The following is an 8,372-nucleotide window of genomic DNA, read 5'->3' on the forward strand; positions in this document are numbered from 1 at the left end:
ATATGCAACGCCGCTGAAAGTCTCGCATGCAACGCTACTTCTGTTCGTGGTAGACTAGAGTTTCTGAGAGGATACCACCAACACGAAGATAGAAGAAGGGAGTGTGAGGAACAGTGAAGAAGCAGAAAACAAGCAGTAGTAAGAAAAGTAACATAAAACCAAGAAAGAAGAACCTCCTGAAAGGCCCGAGTTCGGGTTTATGGTTCGCACATAGTGGACGACTGTAAAATGAAGAAGAAAGAGCCCAAAACTGTAAAAGAAGAGCAATAGGGCGAAACAAATCGATGAAAATCAGCCGCGCAACTGCTACAGAAGTTATCGGTTAGTCTTCGCTAATCCAGTCCAGAAAACATTGTGTTGGTTTGGTTGGTTCATGCGGCTTAACTCCCATAGCGACTCAGGCTATCAGGGGCACCATTACTAGAGGGTTTCGGATAATTTCGACCATCTGGGGTTCTTAAAGGTGCTCTGACATCGCACAGTACACGGGTCTCTAGCACTTCGCCTCCATCCAAATGCGAACGCCTCGGCCGGGATCAAACCCGCGTCTTTCGGGTCAGCAGCCGAGGGCCATAAGTCTACTCAGCCACCGCGGCGGCTTTATTGTTATGTTGTGTTTGTTAAGCCGTTCATTTCTGTACGTTAGGGACGAGAATGATTATTATGGTAATGTTTTAACAATACAAATAAGTGATATAGTTACGATAGTTCCTCACTGAAAGCAATTTTGAGCTGTTAAACCCATGAGCTTAAGCTTCAGTAACTTATCAGATGCGGCACCGAATGAAAAACGAAAAAAAGCGCATAAAAACTGAAAAAAACGCAAGAAATGTGGCGAAAAACCAGCTGTGCAGCTACTGCGCAAGTTCTCCTTCAATTCGGCTTCTACATAACCTGAGAGAAAGAGCGTTGCATTCGTTAAAACGTTCATCACCACAGCTTAGTAATCAGAAGGCCTGATATCTTGAATTGCAGTCATACTCAACAATTCAGATCAAAATCATTTTGAGCAGTAAATTCTTTATGAAAGCAAATTTTTCGTATAATGTAACATTTCACTATAACAACCAATACATCTGGTGATCACCCGATGGCAGTCTTGCATTTTTTTCTATTAATGTTTTTACCATCGTCAAAAGTATTCCCTATTGGTTTTCTAAGGCAGTCTTAACTGTTCGATGCGATCGATAGAAACACTTTAAAAGAAAGATTTTGCTACATATCACATGAATGAACCACTAGCTTCAATATCTCCATAACAGTATCTTAGAAGATTCTGATTTCAAAATTTTTCCCGAGAATGTTGGACATGCACTAGGCAAAAGGAAAAAAAGCAACAAACAAAAAACCCAGCCGAAAAAGCAAGGGAAATGTATTTGCGGGAACTATGTTGCCCAGCTCGTTCTAAAGAGCTATGTGCCAGTTTCGCCCTGGCGAAAACACCAGAGAAACCTCAGCATCGTATGAGCCATAACGGTCGTGAAAGTATTTTACTGGCCAGAGAAAGACAGCGCAGATTGCTTAGGAAGGCGGTTGGAAGGCGAGAGAAGAGAATAAAGTGGCAACCAAGCACTTCTAAAGAACGCAACCTCAAGAAGCACAACTCCACTTCTCATAGAAGCCGCAAGGCTGCGGGGTTCTCGCGAGTGAAATCACGGCACTTTGTTGTGTTTTCGTGGCATTTTTTCCTTAGGCTGTGCGCCACGCCTGTGTGCTTTTCTCCCGCCTGTTGCCTCACTCCAGCACATAGCGGCTTGCCTGTCCGCATTGATGACGCCCTGCATACGTTATGACCGTCAAGAGACTCTGGTGTTTGTTTTTTTTTGTTCCTTCGTGGCCCCACGCCTTCGCCGACGCTCGCTTCCCACGCTTTGCGCTGAGGACTTCATCGCGCTAATGCGTCCTGCAAGCGTTACTCGCAAGCGGGCGGCGCCCACCGCCCTGCCCCAACACCGGTATTCCGCTTTCTCGAATGCGTAGCAGTCAACCTAACCCTGCAACAGAGCGCTGGCCGCATGACACTGTGGACAAGGAGGGCTAAGGTGCTTCCATGCTGGCGCTCGAGTTTAAGGCATAGTGACAATCAGTTTCTGGTCTGAGGAGCCACTTTGTCTAACATCATCATAATCATCATCATCAGCCTCACTATGCCCGCTGAAAGGCAAAGAGCATTTCCATGTCTCTGCAGTTAACACTGTCTTTTGCCAGCTGCGGCCACCATACCCCCCCCCCGAAACTTCTTAACCTCACCCGAACCCGAACGCGGCGGCTGCGTTTTTATGGAGGAAAAACGCTAAGGCGCCCGTGTGCTGCGCGATGTCAGTGCACGTTAAAGATCCCCAGGTGAAATTATTCCGGAGCTCTCCAATACGGCGCCTATTCCTTTATTCTTTCAGTCCCTCCTTTATTCCTTCCCTTACGGCGCGGTTCAGGTGTCCAAGGATATATGCGACAGATACTGCGCCATGCACGCAAGGCATGTTTCTGACAGATTTTAAGTTTCCCTATGTTTTCCTTAGATTTAGTTGACCAGATCCGAGGGCGAAAATCGGGGTCTACGCATACACTTCGGTTTCGAAATCAGGAGTTATTCGTGTCACCTATATTTAGTTTTCGGACTTGGTTAGCATATGAAAGCTCTGTTTCTAGGGACAGTAGTATATTCGTGATTACGATGAGGTGCCCAACCGATATAGGCGAACTACAAATGGTCCGTAAGGGTACGGTTGCCGGCTAGTTGCTTTGACATCAGAGCCGGAAACAGCGCGTATACAGGACGGTACAGAACACTGTCATCAGGGTTCCTTTAAAAGATCACAGAGGACAAAAATGATGTTGAGCTATATAGATCGCTTGCCGTCTTCAAAGGGCATAATGGTTAATTCCACTAAAACCCAATAATTTCTAAGCTGGAAAAGGACCAGAAAATGAAACTGTTATCACCGCCGCAGCCGCCGCGCTAAGGCGCCAAAAAAAATGTTCAAAAATGCACATGCAGGAACTACGCGCAAGGTAGAGTCTGCATGGCGACCCTAAGAATTCTCCTCGGAACAGGGCCCCCTAGCCAAAAAGTAACCCAAAAGATACTCTGGATACCGGCACACACGGGGATAGCGGGAAACTCAAGGGTGGACAGATTAGCTTGCGAGATCACGTTCCGAGCTGAGCTGTTGGAGACCTTAGAGAACCCTGCAATAGTGGAGCCAGTATATGCGGAGCTGCTAAATTGCTACAGAGGACAGAGGCTCAAGTACCCTCCGCCACACAACTCATTAACACAACAAGAAGCAGTGAACTGGTGGAGACTGCAAACAGGAACATTCTTCAACCTATACATTCTACACAAAATGTACCCTACACAATTCAGGGACACGTGCCCGTGGTGCGGGGTAATCCCCACGCTTAACCACATTACATGGGAGTGCAAACGCAATTATGCATTCCACAAACTCAATACCCCGAGTGCGGAGCAATGGGAGGGTCTGTTCACCAGCAGCGAGCTCACAGCCCAAAGGGCCCTTGTGCAGCACGCATGCGAAGCAGCAAGACTCAGCGGAGCCCTGGAATAGGGGCCCGACCTTGCGAAGAGGCCAGATGTCAACGATGAAGACGATGGCCCACCGCTAAATTCATTGAGATTTCAATAAATATTTTTCTCTCTCAAAAAATTTTCAAAAACATTTCTCATAATTTTCCATCAGTAAGCGTTTTCCTTTATTTCACTACTGCAATCAGGCGAGGAGGAGGAGGAGGAAAGGCGGGGAGGTTAACACAGACGAATAGCCGGTTTGCTACACTGCACGGGGGGGGGGGGGGGGGGGGGGGGGGGGAAGGGTGAGGGGAGAAGATGGAAGAGAAAAGATAGTTGCAGGAAATTAAAGTCACTATGCAAAGTCACAGCGTTCAGTAAAATCAAAGCCTATCGTGCAAGCCAGAAGTCCTCAAAAAGCGGAGCAGTGCCCTGGAGGCCTTCGCCGCCGACGACCGCAGACCAGTCATGTCACGAAAAAGGAATGCGCTGAACTCGCCCTCCCAGGTTTATGGCATTTACAGTTGCCAACTGAGCCCCATTTCCAACCCTCCCGACTGACCTGAAAGAGGTCCACCCGAAGCACCTCAAGGCTCCACTTCGCATGGTGTGCGCCTTTGGTCTGGACAAACGTCTATCAAACTCTTCTGTCATACAAAGGCAAGGCCATGGCGAAGTTCATGGATGCATCCATGACAGGCGGGCCCAGACGCCGATTCCCGCTTAGCCGAGCCTGTGCTAGACGCCTGTTCAGTGAAAGGGGGCGGAGAAATCTCCTCCCAACCGCCACTGTACAGACGTCGCACAAGCCTAGACAGTGAGGAAACGGCGCACAAAGGCCGAGTCCGGCCCTTGCCGTCAGGAAAACCTGGGCCACTACGCAGTCCAATCGGCCCGTGCTCGAAACCGGTGGGTGCTTCTCACTTCGCACTTGAACACTGTCGTGCTCGCGAATGTCATGTGAAGACACCCAGGTTGGAACACACCACCTTCCATCCCACAACGTTGCGGCTCTGTGACGCAATCATGGGCTGGTTGGTAGTTTAGGTTAACTGAGGCTTAAATGTTTGCAAGCTCCATAGGAACTAGGGGCATTCGGCGCCATTTACACCCAATGAACATCATCCTATGAACGCAGCTGCCTGCAGTGAGTGCCGCGTGTCTGTCACAACGTTTTCAACGCTAATCCATGCAGCCCACATCTCTCTCTCACCACCGCCATGTACTTTAAAGCACGATTGAGGCGTCCTCTGACCCGCCGGGGTGGCTCAGTGGTTAGCGCGTTCGGCTACTCATCCGGAGTTCCCGGTTTCGAACCCGACCGGCCCCGCCGCGGTGGCTCAGTGGTTAGGGCGCTCGACTACTGATCCGGAGTTCCCGGGTTCGAACCCGACCGCGGCGGCTGCGTTTTTATGGAGGAAAAACGCTAAGGCGCCCGTCTGCTGTGCGATGTCAGTGCACGTTAAAGATCCCCAGGTGGTCGAAATTATTCCGGAGCCCTCCACTACGGCACCTCTCTCTTCCTTTCTTCTTTCACTCCCTCCTTTACCCTTCCCTCACGGCGCGGTTCAGGTGTCCAACGATATGAGACAGATACTGCGCCATTTCCTTTCCCCCCAAAACCAATTATTATTATTAACCCCACCGCGGCGGCTGCGTTTTTATGGAGGCAAAACGCTAAGGCGCCCGTGTGCTGTGCGATGTCAGTGCACGTTAAAGATCCCCAGGTCGTCGAAATTAATCCTGAGCCCTCCACTACAGCCCGTCTTTCTTCCTTTCTTCTCATAGTCCCTCCTTTATTCCTTATCTTACGGCGCGGTTCAGTTGTCGGCCGTTATGTGAGACAGATACTGCGCCATTTCCTTTCCCCAAAAACCAATTTTCAATAGTTCATAATCAAGCTGCATTGGGAACTTTTCACTGTTTTTTGTTTCTTTGATTTTTTTGCTGTCTGGAAGCGAAGATAGTTTAAATGCTCTCTTTATTGCCACACGCGGCGGCTGCGTTTTCATGGAGGAAAAACGCTAAGGCGCCCGTGTGCTGTGCGATGTCAGTGCACGTTAAAGATCCCCAGGTGGTCGAAATTATTCCGGAGCCCTCCACTACGGCACCTCTTTCTTCCTTTCTTCTTTCCCTCCCTCCTTTTTCTCTTCCCTTACAGCGCGGTTCAGGTGTCCAATGATATATGAGACAAATACTGCGCCATTTCCGTTCCCCAAAAACCAATTATTATTATTATTATTATCATCCGCCCACCCAACCTTCTGCCTCCCCCTGCTACGTTTGCCTTCTCTTGGAATGCACTCAGGCGGTTATCTTGCCTTCGCATTGCATGCACTGCCCAAGCCCACTGCTTCCTCTTGATTTCGACTAGGATGTCATTAATGCGCGGCGCGTTTGTTCCCTCTGCAAGGGTGACGTAGATATCCGGTGTGGACAAAAACCTCAGAAGTTTTAAAGCGATGTAGCTGTTAAGGCCACGTTTGCTGCTTGCGCTGAGTTGGCGTCGTTGGCGTACAACCCACCCGGTCTAACGCGGCAGCCTGGTTTGCCAGAATGACGTCATGACAACGCGCGACGGGGACTGGCCCTACTGCCATTCGCTGATTGGTACCAACAAAAACACGTCACTCATGACATCACGGGACATACAAGGTAACATACACCGTAAGAATTTAAAGCAAAGTCTTTCTTTGGTGCCCCTTGCAGCACATCCCGAGGCAAAATTGCGTCCTTTCCGTTTATAAAGCAGTGTTCAGTGGTTACAGGTACATTGCACAGGTGGCAGTTAACAGAAGGTACAATTATGTTTTCCCTATGGAGCCACGTATTAACAGGTTGAAGTTTAATGCGCAATATATAGAAAAACGTTTCGATGGAAGGAGGAATCGGCAATTTGCACACTCGTGTTAAGACATCATGACATTTGAGGCCAAAGTACACGAATGATCGGCTATCTCCTTTTTTGTTCTCACTGCATCATTATTACTGTGAAATATTCTTCTATGCACATTAACTATTCGCGAAGCTTTTACGAAACGGCATCCTAAACAACACACGTCAAAAATCTGCGATTGAGCGAGCGTTGCGCGTTTCACTTAAAAGTGTTTTCTTTATTTAGTAAAGGTTCACGCATCCTCCAAAGCATCTTTCAGCAAAACAGAGACAGCTTTGCATCACACCCGTCGCGGTGGCTCAGTGGTTAGGGCGCTCGACTACTGATCCGGAGTTTCCGGGTTCGAACCCGACCGCGGCGGCTGCGTTTTTATGGAGGAAAAACGCTAAGGCGCCCGTGTTCTGTGCAATGTCAGTGCACGTTAAGGATCCCCTCGTAGTCGAAATTATTCCGGAGCCCTATAATACGGCACCTCTTCCTTCCTTTCTTCTTTCATTCCCTCCTTTATCCCTTCCCTTACGGCGCGGTTCAGGTGTCCAACGATATATGAGACAGACACTGCGCCATTTCCTTTCCCCAAAAACCAATTATTATTATTAGTATTTGCATCGCGAATTTGATGTGCTTTGCATATTTGATACCAGATGGCCCCACAGTGGTACGTTTTTGTTGCTTCAGCAGTGACGGCCACTTACCTACAACGCTGGTGGGTCAGCGGGAGTTCTACATTCCATTCAAGATTTCTACACCCACCACAGTATGGCCGTTGTTTTTTTTCAAAAAAGAAAAATATCTTCGCATCGGCGATTTAAATTGCGTTGCGCATTTGATATGAGATGGCGTTGCAGAAAGCATTAAAACAGTCTAAAAATGCAGATGACAAAGAAAACATGAACTGTGTCTTAGAAGTGAACTCTTGAGCGCCCCGCCGCGGTAGCTCAGTGGTTAGGGCGCTCGACTACTGGTCCGGAGTTCCCGGGTTCGAACCCGACCGCGGCGGCTGCGTTTTTATGGAGGAAAAACGCTAAGGCGCCCGTGTGGTGTGCGATGCCAGTGCACGTTAAAGATCCCCAGGTGGTCGAAATTATTCCGGAGCCCTCCACTACGGCACCTCTTTCTTCCTTATTTCTTTCACTCCCTCATTTATCCCTTCTCTTACGGCGCGGTTCAGGTGTACAACGTTATATGAGACAGATACTGCGCCATTTCCTTTCCCCCAAAACCAATTATTATTATTACTATTAGCGTGACAATGCTGGGAGTGGCAGATGAGAGGGGATCGTCTCCTCCCTGCATTGTAGGGGATAGTCGCCTGCCTGCTTTGTCACGCCACTCTCTGCATTGTCACGCTCAGGCTGGCGAGAACCTGCCGCCCCCATTGGATTGAAAGGGGTTCTTTCAAGGTGTAAAGCCGCTTGTTTCTTTCCTTATATCCGGTTATATGCAGGGTATAGCATTTATGCAAAGGGGACTTACTGTTGCAATAGTCAGCTTGTAAAGTAAGTAAGAAGAGATGCAAAACAAGTTAAGTATTAGCGAAAACACAAATATGGCGACGTAAGCCAACTTTCCTAACAAAACGACAAGTTGTTAGCGTCTTCTTACGTCACCGCTTTATAGTCGAAATCTATGGCTCCTCTAAAAATGTTGATACCTTTTTGATGATGTGTTTGCAAAGTAAATGTACCGTTGGGGATATAGAATAAAAGTTCGTTCACAACTGATTGCCAAGAGGCTGTCGAGTGCCGTTCTGGAAGCCTGACATTTGAAGCTGTATTTTCTACCTAGCCGTGCGTCTGACGACATCGTTCACGTTCGATTAGTCTGCGCAGTGTTCCTCAAACAGTGGGAGGCTGAGGTATACCTGGACTTTTTTTCTTGAAAGTGGCACTTAAATGTTCATAGCCAAGGATACCAACGCAGTGACCGTTCGAAAGTCTTATCTTG

The sequence above is a fragment of the Amblyomma americanum genome, chromosome 9 (assembly GCF_052857255.1).
Source record: "Amblyomma americanum isolate KBUSLIRL-KWMA chromosome 9, ASM5285725v1, whole genome shotgun sequence".
Lineage (NCBI taxonomy): Eukaryota > Metazoa > Arthropoda > Arachnida > Ixodida > Ixodidae > Amblyomma > Amblyomma americanum.